The sequence below is a fragment of the Pectinophora gossypiella genome, chromosome 11, assembly GCF_024362695.1.
Source record: "Pectinophora gossypiella chromosome 11, ilPecGoss1.1, whole genome shotgun sequence".
NCBI classification, from domain to species: Eukaryota; Metazoa; Arthropoda; class Insecta; order Lepidoptera; family Gelechiidae; genus Pectinophora; species Pectinophora gossypiella.
This window is the reverse complement of record NC_065414.1, coordinates 7,573,331-7,591,184: the sequence shown is the minus strand read 5'-3', so window position 1 is coordinate 7,591,184 and position 17,854 is coordinate 7,573,331.

Sequence of the window (17,854 nt, the reverse complement as noted above, 5' to 3'; positions counted from 1 at the left end):
CAGAGTTCAAAAAGTAACTACTTATTATTTGCACCTTGCAAAGAATAAGTAGTTACCTTTTTGGAGAAAGACTGAATTTTACACCTATTCCAATTTTAGATTCGAAATATTCAGTTAGGTAACATCCGAAATGCAGGTGGCGTGAAAGGTTTGAAAATAGACGGACTTTTCAAATAAATATTGACAATAGGGTATCCGGTTATCGAACGTCTAAATTGTAGGTAACATGTGGGCTTTTGGGATTCAATCTGATTCAATACATTTCGTGTATTTTATTTATTCTGTTATCCAGATCTCGCTGTTATAGATATTGTTGTGTTAGACAAGCGTGGTTAAATAATGGATTTCTGTAAACACCATCTCATTTTAAGTTATACCTGTCATTTTTTATATATCGAAAATGGGTGACAATATCGTAGTAAATGGAGGACTCCATTTGTGGTCTCTGCCTACCCGACGAGAGATAGACGTGATCTTATGTACAGTCATGAGCAATATCATATACCCACTTTAGAACCTTGTCGCACTGTCATATTTGACATTTAATGAGACTAACGGTTTAATTTGTCAAAAATGTTAATGTGACATGGTTTCAAAGTGTATACATATTAGTATGTATATCTCCAATTGAGCTAGTGAGAGGTACATCCAATCCAACCTACGCTTTACGAGAGCTTTCTGTTAGACTAAGGAGGTGACCCGTTTCGCCTATATACGAGTATAATTATTGAGAAAACTGTAACATAAAAAACATAAACATAAATAGCCTATATACGTCCCAGTGCTAGGCACAGGCCTTCTCTCAATCAACCGGAGGCGGTATGGAGCAAACTCCACCACCCTGGTCCACTGCGAATTGGTGGAGGTGTTTTTACGACTAATAGCCGGGACCAATCAGGTGATTCAAGCCTGTAAAGTTCTTACCAAACAAAGGACAATCTCACAAAGTGTTTTCGACAATGTCCCCATCGGGAATCGAACCCGGACCTCCAGATCGTGCGCCTAATGTTCTAACCACTAGACCACAGAGGCTGAGGAAACTGTATTAGTGAAAATTGCACTTAAGGTACGATAGGGTGCAAAAGTCCAATCAGTTTCTTGCAAAGTAATAAATCTTGGTTACATGTGGTTTCTGTAATAGACCAACAACACCTACAAAAATATAAATTTCAGGTTCATAATTTCACCACTGTATACAAATAATACGCTGAGCTCAGTTACTGCACATTTGCTCTTTGATTGTAGATTGATGAATTATCAGCCCAGTACAGGTTAGGTTACCTCCGAAACTTATTTTTCGAGAATGTGGGTTTCCTCACGATGTTTTACTTCTGACTTATCAAAAAAATCCAAACATGAATTCGAAAATAATTGGTTTAGCCCGTGCTGGGATTCTAACCTGCGACCTCACATGGAGAGTCAAGCGTACTTTCAACATGTAATAATATAACATAAATATTGTGAATTAAATACATATTTAAAATTATGTATGTTCACCGTTTCAAACGTAGTATTATTCCGTATTCTATATTAAATTAAACTAATATTTTGTCCGTGTAAATATATTGCCTAACATAAACTATACTCCTGCATTGTCCAACGTTATTCAGACGAAATTAACCATCGCATTATTCTACATATACAATGCTTAATAATATTATACAGCATTAATGTAGCTATTGTTAGAGAACATTGTTAGGATTATGAGATACAATCTAATACCTAGTTCCCTATTTGGATTTTGGATTATTCGGGTAAGCCTCCGTTCGGTTTATATTTAACATTACACAGCAAATAACATACTCGTAACATAAGCTCACGACTGTATCTTAATACAGCTGATGAACTGGTACCAAAGCTTCACCTAGCTTTTTGTTAGACCAACATGGTAAGTGGTGAGCTGTATCGCCGTCTATTACTGGTGGTGTACCTCAGCAAAATTTATTTATGATTAAAAAATTTCAGTAAGAATAATGAAATTGTTGAAAATATTTTTTATATAAAGACTACATAATTTTGATTTCTCATGCTCAAGGTAATAATTGAACTGTACATGTATTTCATCAAACACGGTCGCAATTCTCTCACTGTAAATGTACTGCATAGTGTATGATACCTATAGCTACATTCTAAGAGAGGAGTCCAAACAGTCCATACAAAACAAAGGTACACTTACCTAAAAATATTTGCACTGAGTTACTGATAGTTACTGATTTGTAGCGAGCAATTTGCCTACATTCAGTAGTAATCGCACAAATTCTCTTAGCGGGTGAGAGCCTTCAGCGCTCCCCATTTGTCCGGCCAAGTAGTTTATACCATCTGCGGCAAATCTACAATAATTTACGTCAAAAAAAAGCACAAATTCTGTTTTTTATTTTATTTTATTTCATTTTATTCGGGGAGCTTACAGCATTATTTACACAATCAAAACCTTAATAATAAATAAAGGCTAATTACAAGCTACCACAGATAGAGAAAAGACAGTTAACGGAAGTGAGAACAACACATAATAATTATGTAAACAATATAAAAAAAATAAAACAAACCCAAAAACAAAACATAAGCAAACCTAAAAAATAAAACAAAACAAAACACAATATAAGTACCTAAACAAAATAATATAGGTACCTAACTAGGACCTGCAATGACGACTGGCAAGCAATGATTTAATAGATCTACTGCTACTGCAAAACATTTCTTCATTTTTGTCCGGTTTCATGGTTTAAAGCAAAGATAAATAGGCCGTAAGTAATATGTTGTATATCGCGCGACAAAGCCGCAGTTTGCGACCAACAGCCATGCGTCATATGCCGCGATACGCTCCGCCGAACTTATTGTATCGTTTTTACTTCAAGCTTTTTTTTATATTTAACCACTATTTTATGTTCGTTCGGTTTATACTTACAAAATGTTTTATTTCTCTGCTGTTTCTGCTTCCTAGACAAATATAAGGGTAATTGCAACTTCCATCACGATGAGTTGTTTACCTTTGTTTGCCAGTTGGTTGGGTACCGCTTTTTTAAGGAACGTTCATAAAAATAAGTATTTGTTTGTAGTGCGGCACACACGTATTATCACTAATTCAAGGTATAATTATTATCACCTTTTAGAATTGAAGAGAAAACATATAATTTACTGTTTAGACAAACCATTACTTAATAGATTTTCACCTTTCTCCATCTTGCCACAAATTCGTTCAAGTTTTTTTGCCACTTCCTATTTTTCTTTACATTTTTACCAAGATAAGTCACTTAGCATAAGCCAGTTGCTTTTTATGTAAGTAGGAATAGTTATGCCGGTGACATACTTAGCATGAATATGGACCTTTTTACATACTCTGCATGGCAATCCCAACTTACAAAATTCAAAAACTTGTGCGAATATTCTGCCAGTTGCAACCATATAGACGAGTATAACATGGCTGTAAAACGGAGCAGTAGCTTTCATGCTAGTTACCGAAATGTACAAGTAACTGGCACAATGTACATACATTTTAAGCTCAACTTGCATGCAAAATGGGTCTTTCCATACAATCGTAGTCACAGTACGTGTCCGAAAATCAAATATTGAGCAAGAATAAGAAATATTTGTGTGAATAAACCATGTGTTCGTACAAACTGTGGTAAAAAAATACAGCAATCTACATACTTGCCAGGTACAGCATGTTACTTAACATAATACCCACGTGCAAGAAGCTTTCTATCTATCCTACCTACCTGAAATAGGAATATTCTTCTTTTCTAAATGTGAGTTTGGTGGGGGCTACGAACTATCGCGTCTCGCTGACCCAGTCTCTCTCACCAACAACATTGAAATACAATCTTCTTTTATATTTTATTTAATCTTTTGTCCGAAAAAGTAAAATTTTTAGCCGTCGGTCCCGGCTATTAGCCGTAAAACACCTCCAACCCGCAATGTAGCAGCATGATGAAGTATGCTCCATATCTCCTCCGGTTAATTGAGGAAAAGGTCTGTGTCCGGTACTGGGACATAATTATATAGGTTTATTATGTTTTATATTTTTAGTTTTTGAGTAGGTAAATAATAGTCTCCCGTATTTATTTTCTAATGGGAGGATGCTTTGATGTACTTATTGTATATTTGTCCCGGATACTTATCATTAAGTAGTCGTAGCCGTGGTAGCTAGCCCAGTTACAAACCTTTGACTCTCACTGTAAGGTCGCAGGTTTGAATCCAGCACGGGCCTAAACCTATGATTTTCAAATTCGCTTTTCGAATTCATGTTTGGATCATAAATTATTACTTATCACGTGCTCAGCGATGAAGGAAAACATTGTCAGGAAACCCGAGAAATTCATTTTGGAGGCATGTGACCTAACCTGTATTGAGCTGGTTTTCCCTTCGCTGGTTGGAAGGTCAGACATAGCTTCACTAAAAAACTGGACCTGTCAAATCTTTAGGTTAAGTAAACGAACCCTGTGAATACGGCATAACGATAGGGAGATGATGATGACTTATCATACATTAAGTAGGTACTAGGTAGTTTTACTTAAACTATTTTTAAGGGCATTTATGTGGGATATGGAAATAAATCGGGATATTTTAAATATCTTTATTCCTTCTATTTTAATTTATTTAAAAAAAAAAACATAAAAATCTTCTCTTATCCTCTAACCCTGACCGACATCCCACCATAGACTCTCCTTCTTACTTTTTAAAACTGCCTTACGTCCCATTCGTTAACCATCCTTTATTCATACCATAAACGATCAAATTCCCATTCATTATTCTTCCATAGTAGCCTCACTTTCCTACATTTAAAATATTATCTTTCTTCCGTCATAACATAATAGGAATCATCCCGTCTGTTCCCTTTCGGGATTATCCCGTTTAGAAATATTGCTTTTTTCTATTTTTCAACATTCCTAAGATAAATTAGAGTTGAAAATGTGAAATTCTAGAGTAGTCACAGTGAAACACGAACAAAACAAATGGCAGCAACAAGATGCATATAGAGTTAATTTAAGAAGACAAGTGCATTGTATGAGAAAGCTACGAGATTGCATACCTACCATAAAGTGAATTCATAGTTTCCAAAAATATTATGAAATAAAAACGAACCACAAATGCAATTGTTTCATTGGAAAAAATATTGTTTGTAGCGTGATTAAATTTGTGTTTGGAACTGTACAAGCCAATGTCAGACGCGACGTGAAGCTACTCGCTGTAGCGGGAATCGCCGTTCGGGGAGTCGCTGTCTACGTCATAATGGGCTTGTTTCCAACTAGTCAAATCAATTACTTTTTACTAATCGTCAAAACACGAAATTACTATGGAATTTGTACGAAAAAGCACATTATGACGTCACAGAAAAACGTGCTAAAATGTCTGACTTATTATTACGTTATTCTTGATTAAAGTTCATAAATAAGTAAAAAATAGAAAAAAGAAAATGTCTTTCGTAAGTTTTAGATCTGTCTTTATTTAGTAACCAGAATTTCACAATTTATCTTGAACTTAGTACAGGGCCCAATTCCGAAACAAGCATACGTGATTGTCTCTTTTTGTAACGTACCTAATGTATGAATACCAGGCGAATTTCGAAGAAATGTTTTAACAGTTGGCTCGACCATTATAGACGGCGTTGGTCTAACAGAAAACTCGGTCAGGTGTTGGGTTATTAGTTCAACTTGCGATGCAGTACCTCTGACTATCCCAATTAGGATATGTTGCGCTTATGTTATGTTATAAGTAACATGCATGACGTTGTAGTACAGACCAATAAGTACCTACATAATTATATAACATACATAACATAAACCGCCTATATACGTCCCACTGCTGGGCACAGGCCTCCCCTCAATCAACCGGAGGGGGTAATTATATACGTACAAAGAGGTAAAATAAACCCAGGACTGATAAAAATCTCAATATAGAATGTAACAAAAAAGTAACCAAAACAAAACATTGAAATAAAACAATACCAAAATACTTCAAATCCGGCAATTCTTACTTTGTATTTCGTAATAGGTATAGCATTATAAACATTATACCGACCGAGAGAATGTGTCTTTTCTAGCATGATGGACAAAAGTTAATAAAGCTATCGCTCAGGTTTTCATAACATCACTTCCCTGGTACGTCACAAATGATATGATACATCACGATCTCCAAATAAAAACGGTCAAGGAAGAAATCAAAAGTAATATATCAAAGTACAAAAACAGGCTGGAAAACCACCCAAATGAAATGGCAGTGGAGATAATGAGAAACCCAAACACATTTTTGAGACTGAAGAGGAAAGCGCCACAAGATTTAATCAAGTAATCATTTAGGATGGGACAATGGTTCCATGCCTTGCAAGCCTGATAGTATGGAGAGTCAAAAATATTGCTGAATGTCCTTGATGACAGATTGCATTAAAAAGAGGAGTAAAAAAAAAACTTCCGCGGTCCTGTTGCCGCCCTCATTCTGTGCTTTTCGCTATCGACCCACGTTTAAAAAACTTGATATACAAACATAAAATCCTGCTTGTAATTCCTACCAAGGTGAGTAGAACTTCAAGTAATAAGTATAGAACTCTTGAGACGAATATGACACACCAACGAATATTGTAGTGACTTTAAAATTTTAGTATTACGGCAAAGCAAAGGCTCCTTTCCACAAACCAGCTATCTATTCAGGTTTGGCACTTAGGAAAATTGAAACTGAATTTTAGTGCATGTGCATTTCACTCGTAACATGTGTTCAATGTGGAATTGAATTTGTCGGTTTAACTTAGCCGTCGAAAACCATGTTTTATGTATTGGGTTTACCATTCCGGTAAACATTGGTGCTTTCAGAAAACCATCAGAGTATATAGCTCATAATACGACAACATAGGTAGATATATAAGCTGACGTACCCACCGGGGTAAGCAGAGACTGTGGAATTCCATTTGCTTCGATCCTAACACACTTCCCTTGCTTCCACATTCATCAATAGGTGTTCAAAATTATCCTTATAACGTGATAACACATAGGACCATATAGATGTAACAAACTGTAAGCAAACGCCTATTCATTCTTTTTGAAAAAAAAAAAGAAGACGTCACTAATAATAAAATTTAATAACATCACAGTTATTTTGTTTTGTAAATTGCTAATATGCTGATAATGGCCGTCTGAATTCCAATTATATTCGGCTTCGTACTCGAGATTAGGGAGAGATAAACACTTGTAGTACCGCGGTAGCGATCGTCATTCTCACACTATTTTGAGGGTATTTTCATTGTTTACAACCTACACATATTTTTTTTTTTTTTGTGAGGTAGTTTGCAAAGCTAACGGGTCCACTATCTTGCGCTCGTCATTCGTGTGTAAGTGTTCTGTCATTCCGCACGCGTTCATAACGACTTTTCAAGGTCAAAAGTTTACTTGTTTTATAGTTGATTTTACTTCGTAAAAATGTATAGAGAAAGTTTACGGACAGTGATTTCGATAAATTACGCAAAAAGTTGCGAAAAATAGAAGAAACAGTACTTCGTAGTAAACATTCAAGACGCCGACGTATTTTATCTAGCTCATCGTCGTCGTCGGATGACCCCCTCGCTGTACAGTCGGAAAGAAATGGTTAGTAAATACATCACTATCTATGTTTAATACTGGAGGAGGTATTGTGAACAGTTTTAGGGACTGTTTCGTACCGTCTATATGGAGTTGCGGATAGCTTTTGGGGCTATCTCTTCACCATTATACCTACTTGGCGTAAGTCTAGTAGTCAATACTCTGTGTTGCGGGTAGTTCGAGGGGCTACCTCTTCACATTAACACTTGATTGTTGCGGGTACCTTATGGGCTACTTCTTCATAAGTGATAGGTCTATGGAGTTGCGGATAGCTTTTGGGACTATCTCTTCACCATTATACCTATACTTGGCGTAAGTCTAGTAGTCAATACTCTGTGTTGCGGGTAGTTCGAGGGGCTACCTCTTCACATTAACACTTGTTGTTGCGGGTAGCTTATGGGCTACTTCTTCATAAAGTGATTCACAAAACACGTGGTTAGAATGCCGCCCTACAAGTCAAAAAATATTTAGTGCCTACTAATTGCAGACTGCAAACATACACTCTCGGTTTCACCGACGCCGTCGAGGCTGGATCAAGTCATAACTTGTAGTCCTACGCCGAATTCAACAGCATCAAGCTCGCGCAACCACGCAGATGCGTACACCGCCGCTGCGCCGGGCACACCGCTGCTACCCGAGGACGTCGCAGCAACCCCCGTGGCCCCCGCCGGTACTAAGGAGGCTTTGCCGAGCTAACTACGTTATCGCAAGACCCAAGTGAATTAGATGCAGATATTTTAGAAATTCTCGGAGTTGATCCTACCAAATCTGTTAATTATGGCAAGGATATCCAGAAAGACTTTGCTGTTCGTTTTGAACACACGGCGACGAATGGTTTACCTTAAGAAGACAGAAAAGAACTCATGAACAAACAAAAATTCTCTCGGCGAAGCGATTACGCTCCTTTTGTCTTCGATAGAGAAGAATCCGGACCTATTGCGATTATTAATCGACTCTGGGCGTACAATGTGTGATTATCTACACAACGATACAATTACTAGACGTAATTTTATTATCTTTTCAGTAAAGAAAGAAATGCAAAAATCGCTCCAGAATGCCAAAGTTGATAGCTTTCTTTTTGGACAAGATTTATGTGACACACTAAAGTCCGCAAAAGCAATTTATAGATCAGGTGCAGAGTTAAAGGCAACATCTATGCCTAAACCATCTCTCAGCAAACACAATGCGCCCAGCACGTCAAAAAACTGGAAGACTTTCAATCCGACGCGGCCTCCGACAGCAGCGACGACGTCACGAACGAGGGAGCCTACGACAAGGAGCGCGCTGGCGTCGGCGATGAGAGGACAGCGCGGGACCTTCTTCAGGCAGTCGAATACTCCGCGGGCCGCGAACAGCCGCCGCTAGGTCTAGCACAGCCGGTAAAATATGCTGGTAGATTAGCTGATTTTTATCATCAATGGCGTCTTATTACCTTGAACCCAGTCATTCTATCATATATACAGGGTTATAAAATACCCTTTTCCCGGCCTGTACATCAAACGTGTCCTGCCTCCACTAGAGCCTGCTCGAGTGAGGAGAAAGTTCACTTTGCGGAGGCTATTAAGGACCTATTATCAATTGGCGCTATTTCCATATGTCAGCCTTGTGATGGGCAGTTTATCTCGAGCACTTTCTTAGTGCCAAAGCCGAATGGTAAAATGAGATTTATTCTCAATTTATAAAAGCTCAATAAATTCATCACAACTAGTCACTTCAAAATTGAAGATTTCCGAACAGCTTTAAAATTTATATTCAAAGTTTATTACATGGCTAAACTTGATCTCAAAGATGCATATTTTTTTATAAAAATTGATCCAGATTTTAAGAAATATTTACGATTTGAATGGGATCAAAAACCTTATGAGTTTAATGTTTTACCTTTCGGGCTGAGCACTGCTCCGTACGTTTTCACAAAATTAATGAAGCCAGTAGCCAAATTACTTCGCTCTGCCGGTTTTATATCCATGGTGTACCTAGACGATTGGTTTTTAGTAACCGAACTTACAAAAATTGTCTTGAAAATGTTCAACAGACTAGGTCACTTTTAACTTCTCTCGGTCTTATAATCAATGAGGAAAAAAGTGTTTCTATACCCAGCAAAACTTGTTTATTTCTCGGTTACAACATCAATTCAGAAGAGCTCCACGTCAGTTTGCCATCCGACAAAATATGTCGTATAAAAGCTGAAATAGAAAAATATTTTTCCATAAAACGCGTTCAGCATGCCCTGGTTATATACGAAACTTTTCGAGCGCATCAAATATTTAAAACTATTGCAAGACGACAACTATGATAGTTATATGGACATTTCTGATTCTATATTACCTGACCTTACATGGTGGCATCGGTCAATTTCAAGTTCAGTAAACAGGATCAAACAAGATAGTTATTACATGGAAATCTTCTCGGATGTCTCAACTACGGGATGGGGAGCCGCCTGCGGTGACGAGAGGGCTAGCGGTATGTGGAGCGAGCAGGAGCGTGCCATGCACATCAATTATTTAGAAATTCTTGCAGCCTTTTTCGGCTTAAAGATATTTGCACAGAACTTGAACAACTGTTAAATTCTATTACGAATAGACAACACGACCGCTATCTCTTACATCAACCGCATGGGCAGTATACAATACCCCCATTTAACGGAGGTAACTAAAAAACTTTGGCAGTGGTGTGAATATCGAGACATATATATTTACGCATCATATATTCGATCTGTGGATAACACTGAAGCTGATACCGAGTCTCGGCGCATCCACCCCGATATTGAGTGGGAATTGTCGCCTAACACGTTCCAAAAAGTTATAAATTCTTTCGGTGCCCCACAAATAAATTTGTTTGCTACGAGAGTAAACAAAAAGTGCGATGTCTATGTATCCTGGCACCGAGATCCGGATGCTCACGCAATTAATGCATTTACAATTGAGTGGACAAAAATATTTTTTTATGCGTTTCCCCCATTTGCAGTCTTACTTAAAGTATTAAGAAAAATCATATCGGATGAAGCTAAAGGTATTCTCGTAGTACCCATGTGGCCTTCCCAGCCATGGTACCCCATTTTTAGAAAGCTAGTGATCTCTGAGATTTTATATTTTCGACCTGAGGAAAACGCAATTTTATCCCCTCATTGCAACAATCATCGCAACATGCACACCACAGTTACCCTGGCGGCCGCAGTCTTATACGGTCGGCATGGATAAACAGAAATACAGCACTCGCTGCGCTCGACATAATGCTTGCGTCTCTGTCTGACATTTCCTTCAGACAATATGATGTTTACTTGAGGAAGTGGTATTATTATTGTAAAGAAAACAGTATTGATTTATACGCTGCACCTATATCCGAAATTGTAATTTTTTTGTCAAAATTATATAATGAAGGAGCTCAGTACGGTACGCTGAATACTTGTCGCTCAGCAATATCATTGATTGTAGGTGATCATGTAGGCGAAGATCAAACTGTGAAACGTTTCTTTAAAGGCATATTTCGTTTATGTCCTCCCATGCCGAAATACGATACAACATGGGACACATCGAGCTTCTTCCTTGCGAAGACCTATCCTTGGAACAATTGTCAAAAAAGTTAGCCATCCTTCTCGCATTGGTCACCGCGCACAGGGTCCAAACCTTATCAAAAATCAATATAAATAACATTCTAGTTACAGATACTGGCGTAACTATAAAGATTACTGAACTAATAAAGACCTCAAGGATTGGCTTTCAGCAGCCTTTGTTGATACTTCCCTTTTTTGCAGAAAAACCCGAAATATGCCCGGGAAAAACGTTGCTTTGTTTTTTAAATAAAACAGCGCCACTGCGAACTGCTGTGAATCGCTTGTTTACTAGCGCCAAGCGGCCACACAAGGCCGTCTCTAGCCAGACGCTCAGCCGCTGGATCCGCGACATGCTGGCGGCCAGCGGCGTGGCGGCGGCCTTCAGCGCGCACAGCACGCGGCACGCCGCTGCGTCGCGCGTGCACCGGCTTGGTGTCAGCCTCGATACCATCCGCCGCACGGCTGGCTGAAGCGGTACTTCTAATTCATTTTTTCGATTTTATAACCGTCCTTTAAATACAAATCTGACTAATCAGGATGACTCGTTTGCTAAAGCAATTATTTGTAATGATTAATTTTATAACATTCGTGTTACTTAAATAAAACAGCGGTTGAGTCTTGATTCAAACTGTACAAGTTTCTTTTACACTCCTTTTTTTTTTCTAATATTTCACGATAGTTCTCTAAAGATCTACAAGTGTTTATCTCTCCCTAATCTCGAGTACGAAGCCGAATATAATTGATGATTAAACGAACTTACCTTAAGTGAAGTTCTATCATAATTATATGAAGGCTTCGTACGAAGAGATTAGGGCCCGCCCTTTTTTGTTTTATGGTCAGATAAAACGAACTAAGTACTTAAATCTCATCCCCACCCTGTCATCGTGAAATATTACAGGACTCTAAACTAAATGACGAGCGCAAGATAGTGGACCCGTTAGCTTTGCAAACTACCTCACAAAAAAAAAAAAAATATGTGTAGGTTGTAAACAATGAAAATACCCTCAAAATAGTGTGAGAATGACGATCGCTACCGCGGTACTACAAGTGTTTATCTCTCCCTAATCTCTTCGTACGAAGCCTTCATATAATTATGATAGAACTTCACTTAAGGTAAGTTCGTTTAATCATCAATTAAAAGAGTTCGATGTTCAAATTTTTCGTCCATTTTTTTTTTGGAAAAAAGTTATATTTTTAAATAGGCACAAAAATAATTTTGTGAATATAAATTAATATTTTATTATAATAATACAATTTGTCACATAATCAGAAACATACGTAACTTCGTCACGTCCAACTACGCGTTTAAGTGAATTATAAATAATAAATTAAATAATATTTTTATAAATAACTTTACCAATAATTCAAGTTTTAAAATCAACCTGTTATAAGCAGATCCCAAGTGAGCTGGCTTAATTAAGGCCCTAAAATTATATTTAAACGATTTATATTCTAATTAATTTAGTTTAGAAAGGCTTACATAATTTAGTTTTGTTTTTAATCGAATACAAAGTAACTTAATCCTTTCTAAGCTGGCTTTTAGAAAGACCTTTAGTTGGATAAAATGTCTTATAATTATATTTTTAAGAAAAAAGGTTAATAATTAATTAAATTGCTTTTAATATGTAAAAATGTTACTACCAACAAGACAAGTAGGTACAACAATGGGAAAATATTTATTTTTGTAACCTTTTTTCTCTTGTCATTTTTGGGTATCTATGTGTACCTAAAAAATATAGCTCTTATACTATTAACAGGTAGCTCTGATTTACATAATTTTATTTTTACAATGACTCTATCTGTCTGCATTTGTGAAATTAATTTTAAAAGCAAAGATTTTTACGAACAGTCGGTATTGCTATGAAATCAGAATTTAAATAAAATTGATATCGACAGATTGAAGCATCACATTTGTAAATTAATTATTGGAAATCGTTTTGAGGAATGTTTGAATTCGGCAGAAATTTCCGCATTCCGTCGGTTCCCATTTATTAGGTAAATCGTTTCAATAAACAAGTATACAGTCACAGATACGTTATAAAATTGCTATAATATCTTTAGTTTATTATTATAATGAGATCTTTGTATTTTTTTGTATTAATTATCTTGGTTTTCATTTTATTATGTAGAATTTTAAACAACGTTTAAGTCATTTGCGTCGGAAGTCTTTGGCACTTGTTGTCACTTCTTCATGCTTCATGGATAATTGTAGATGGATAGATAATAAGTGTTAAATTTTTTTAGGATTTCAAGTGAAAAGTACCTATCCATTTTATGAGGCATAGCTGATGTGAGTTTTAGTATCTAAATATGCAATTAAAAATATATAATAATAAGCTGTCCTCCAAATTCGTAATTACAAAAAAAATGTGTGTGTGTATAAATTTCTTCCTCTTATAAACTAAATATGCTGTAAGTAGTATAGATTTTTTCTCAAGTTGCTTCGAAAGTAGGTACTTCAATGTCGTTGTCCTCATTTAAATTCATATCTCCCGAGTCAGCGTGTCTCGTAACGTAATTTGAAGACGCGGCTGAAATTATGAAGACTGACACGAAGCAGTAAAATAATAGGTTTATTTTTATTTCATTAATATTAGGGTTACAGCAATGAGCCTTCTGTTAGTAAGTCTTATTTAAATGAATACTCAGCTACGCGTTTAGTTATATACAATGCAATCATCTCCCTAGCGTCATCGCTTTCCTCCGTTTTTATGAAGATCCGCTAACCTAACCTGAAGATTTGACAGGCCCCGTTCTTTACTGAAGCAACTGCCTGTCTGGCCTTCTAACTCGGAAATCCAGCCAAATACAGGTTACTGTGGGTTTCCTCACGATATTTTCCATAACCGGTGAGCACGTGATATTCATTTTATCATCCAAACATGAATTTGAAAATAAATTTTAAAATCATTGGCCTATGCTGGGAGTCGAACAGGCGCCTTTACAGTGAGAGTCACAGCGTTTTTCCAACTAGGCTATGATGGCGGCTAATGAGAATGCAAACTGTCTGAGAACTGATATTATGCAGCTAAATTACTCAATTGTATAACAATAATATTGTTATTTTTTTAAAGAACGTCTAGGGCCCTGTGCCGAGGTTTTTCTTCCAGCTTCTTTTCTCCGGCTGTACAGGTTGTGAGAAGCTGCAGTAGTTTTAGGCGGATGAGACGTTCGTTATGTAAAAATTGACGATTCAAAGTACTGAATAAAGATATTTTTGAATTTGAATGAACACGTTATTAGCATTAAATATGCAATGGCACGTGTAGTCCATTTGCTTAAATGTCATAATTATCATTCTCATAATGATTATTTAATATAGGTATTCAATTTTATTAGATATTCTATCTCTTACAGCCTTTGTGGTCTAGTGGTTAGACCGTTAGGCTCACGATCTGGAAGTCTATCGAAATTAGTTTATGAGACTGTAATTTGCTTGATAAGGATTGAATAGCCTGATTGTCAGAATAAGTAAAACGATTCCGTGCTTCGGAGGGCACGTTAAACTATTGGTCCCGGCTATAGCCGTAAAAACACCTCCACCAACCCGCGGTAGAGCAGCGTGGTGGAGTATTCTCCATACACCCTCCGGTTGAGGGGACGTGTATAGGTTGTTTATGTTATGTATGTAATATAGGTATTCGATCTAACAACTTGCTTAAACTTACTACTACTTACTGCTCGCCTTCGTGGTTAGAGCGTTCGGTTTGCGATCGGGCTCGTATTTAATAAAACTTACAATTGTAAATTACAATGACAATTTGATGTACATTGCGGAGTGTGTGATCACGAATATTTTGCAGTTTCATATTATCTACGTAATGAACATCAAATTGTCGTTGTAATTTACAATTGTAAGTTTTATTAAACAGGCCCCTGGAGGTACGGGTTCAATTTACGAAGTGTAAGTGTGTTAAACACATTATGCTCGAAATTATACCGCAAATAATCGTAATAATTGTAATTGGCAGGATTTCGCAGACTTCCATAGAAAATACCTTATTCTGTATGGAAAGTAATAAATAGGGATAAGGTAGGGATTAAGGAGGAGCCCTTCTTTTCATTTCAAAAGAACTCGCTCATTACACGCATAAAGGAATACGTTTTCAAAACGTTTTATTAGGCGAATAAAAAATTTCTAATTTGGCAGCTATTCAAAACTCTCATACTTTTATTTCAATCATCATACATACGAACATGTAGAAACATATTAATACTATTAGACTGATTTACTAGGGTTCGGTCTAGTAGATACCTATAAAATTATGTCGGTAGGTAATTATCTATTTTTACTAAATATGGAAGTACTCAGTTCTAACCTATTTTTAATAGTATAAATTATATAAGGCCAACTGCGATCACATCGAAGATGACGTACCTATAGTATACTTATTTTTAACAAAATAAAATTATAAACTATAATAATGTGTTTTTTGGAGTTAATAAAAACTTTATCCAACAAGAGACATAAGTAAATGGTCTCTAGATTACGAGACGTTCTCGCAGTAAATCAACAAAATCTGTTTTATAGCCCCTTTTGGAACAATAAAAAGTGAATTTGTTCTGTAAAACTACAGTGGATATTTTTATCTCAGACGTAAGATTTATTTCAGCACGAAATTATATGCTCTGATAATGTTCAGACGGCAAACAATACGGTACCTATTAATTAATAAGTCTTTGTTACACTCTTCGCTCTGAGTTTAGCCTAATCTTTTTTTTACCCTTACTCTTAGCAGTCGATGTTTGTATAATAAACCAGAAGACATGATAACGTCCTGATTAGGTTATCATTTGTGCCGCATTTTGGCCGAACAATTATATGCAAATTTTCATTAACTACTTAAACCACTTTTCCTAAAATTTTGATTTCCAAACAAGGTTACGCATAAAAATGTTTGCCATCTGTTTCTTTTTCCAAAGAAATCATTAGGCATATTTTTAATATGCTGGATTGACATTTGACGTGAACCATTGAAAATATTTACTGAATATGCAGGGTGCCCACAGGGCGGAGTCCTATCGCCTCTCTTATGGAACATAGTGGTTAACGAATTGATAGAATCGTTAAATAAACACAAATTCTTCACAGTGGGCTATGCTGACGATTTATCTATTCTCATCAGTGGGAGATTTGAAAACACACTATGCGATCTCATGGGATCCGCTTTGAGGATAGTCGAAGACTGGTGCACTAGGCACAACCTATCGGTAAATCCGTCCAAGACGGAACTTATACTTTTCACAAATAAACGGAAATTGGATAACTTAAAATTACCCAAACTTTTCGGCACAAATCTCAAATTAAGTAGCGAAGTCAAATACCTGGGCGTTATTCTAGACAATAAGCTGCTATGGAACAAACACCTAGAAAACAAACTGGAGAGAGCCTGTATAGCGTTCTGGCAATGCAAACGGCTCATGGGGAAAACATGGGGACTCTCACCTAAGATCACGCTTTGGCTATACAATACCGTGATAAAACCATTACTAGCATATGGAGCAGTCGTTTGGTGGCCCAGGACCGAGCTCAGCACAACCATTACAAAGCTACAGCAGTTCCAGAGATTGGCCTGCTCTGCTATTACCGGCTGCATGAGAACTGCACCTACTGCAGCACTAGAAGTAATTCTGAGCTTGCCACCCCTGGACCTGATCGTTAAACAGGAAGCCACGATGGCAGCGATGAGACTTCGCAACACCGGGATATGGGATACAAATGGCATAGGCCCACATACCAAAATTCTAGACAGGGCAATACAACATCAGAAACTTTTACTCGCCCCATGCGACAGAATCCCACAAACACAGATTACAGAAAGAAACTATGTGATAAGTCTGCAGGAAACAGAGCGAGATCAATCCGGCATCAGGGAACTCCGCATCTACACAGATGGTTCCAAAATGTCCTCAGGGACGGGTGCCGGAGTCTTCTCTCTCGACTTAAACATTAAAAAATCAGTGGCTTTAGGAAAATACAGCTCCATTTTTCAATGCGAATGTGTAGCCATAATTCAGGCCGCCAGCACAGTGAGGAAGAGAAATGTCAAGGGTTATGACATCAGAATCCTCTCAGACAGCGCAGCTGTCTTACAAGCCCTAAATAGTGACAACATAACCTCGGGGCTAATATACGAGTGCCACAGAGAACTGCAGAAGATGGCCTTAACTAACAAGGTTACCCTGCAGTGGATTAAAGGGCACAGTGGATCGCTGGGTAATGATGCCGCCGACGAACTGGCAAGGAGAGGATCAGACACAAGGATATATGGACCCGAACCAATCCTACCGATACCTTTCAGTCAGTTACGCTCGTGGGTACGGGACCATACCCTGCAACTACACAACGACAGATGGGCACAGCTGTCCACATGCAGACAGTCGAAGGATATCATGCCTATGATATCCAAGAGCTTCACTCGTCGACTGCTTCGCTTAAACCGCAATGACCTTCGAATAGTAGTGGGCAGTATTACGGGTCACTGCCCACTCAACAAGCACCTATTTAACTTAGGGATAACGGACAGCCCACTTTGCAGAGGCTGTCTAGACGCAGAAGAAACTGCCCCCCATGTAATCCTGGAATGCACGGGAGTGTCAGCACAACGGGTAAAAATCCTCAAAGAAATGGGGTCGCTCCGCGAAGCCTGTGAAAACCCCAGGAGGCTTCTGAGCTTCTGGAAGGAGATAGGTTGGCTTACGTAGTCAACAATCACACGCATAATGGGCCATCTTAGAG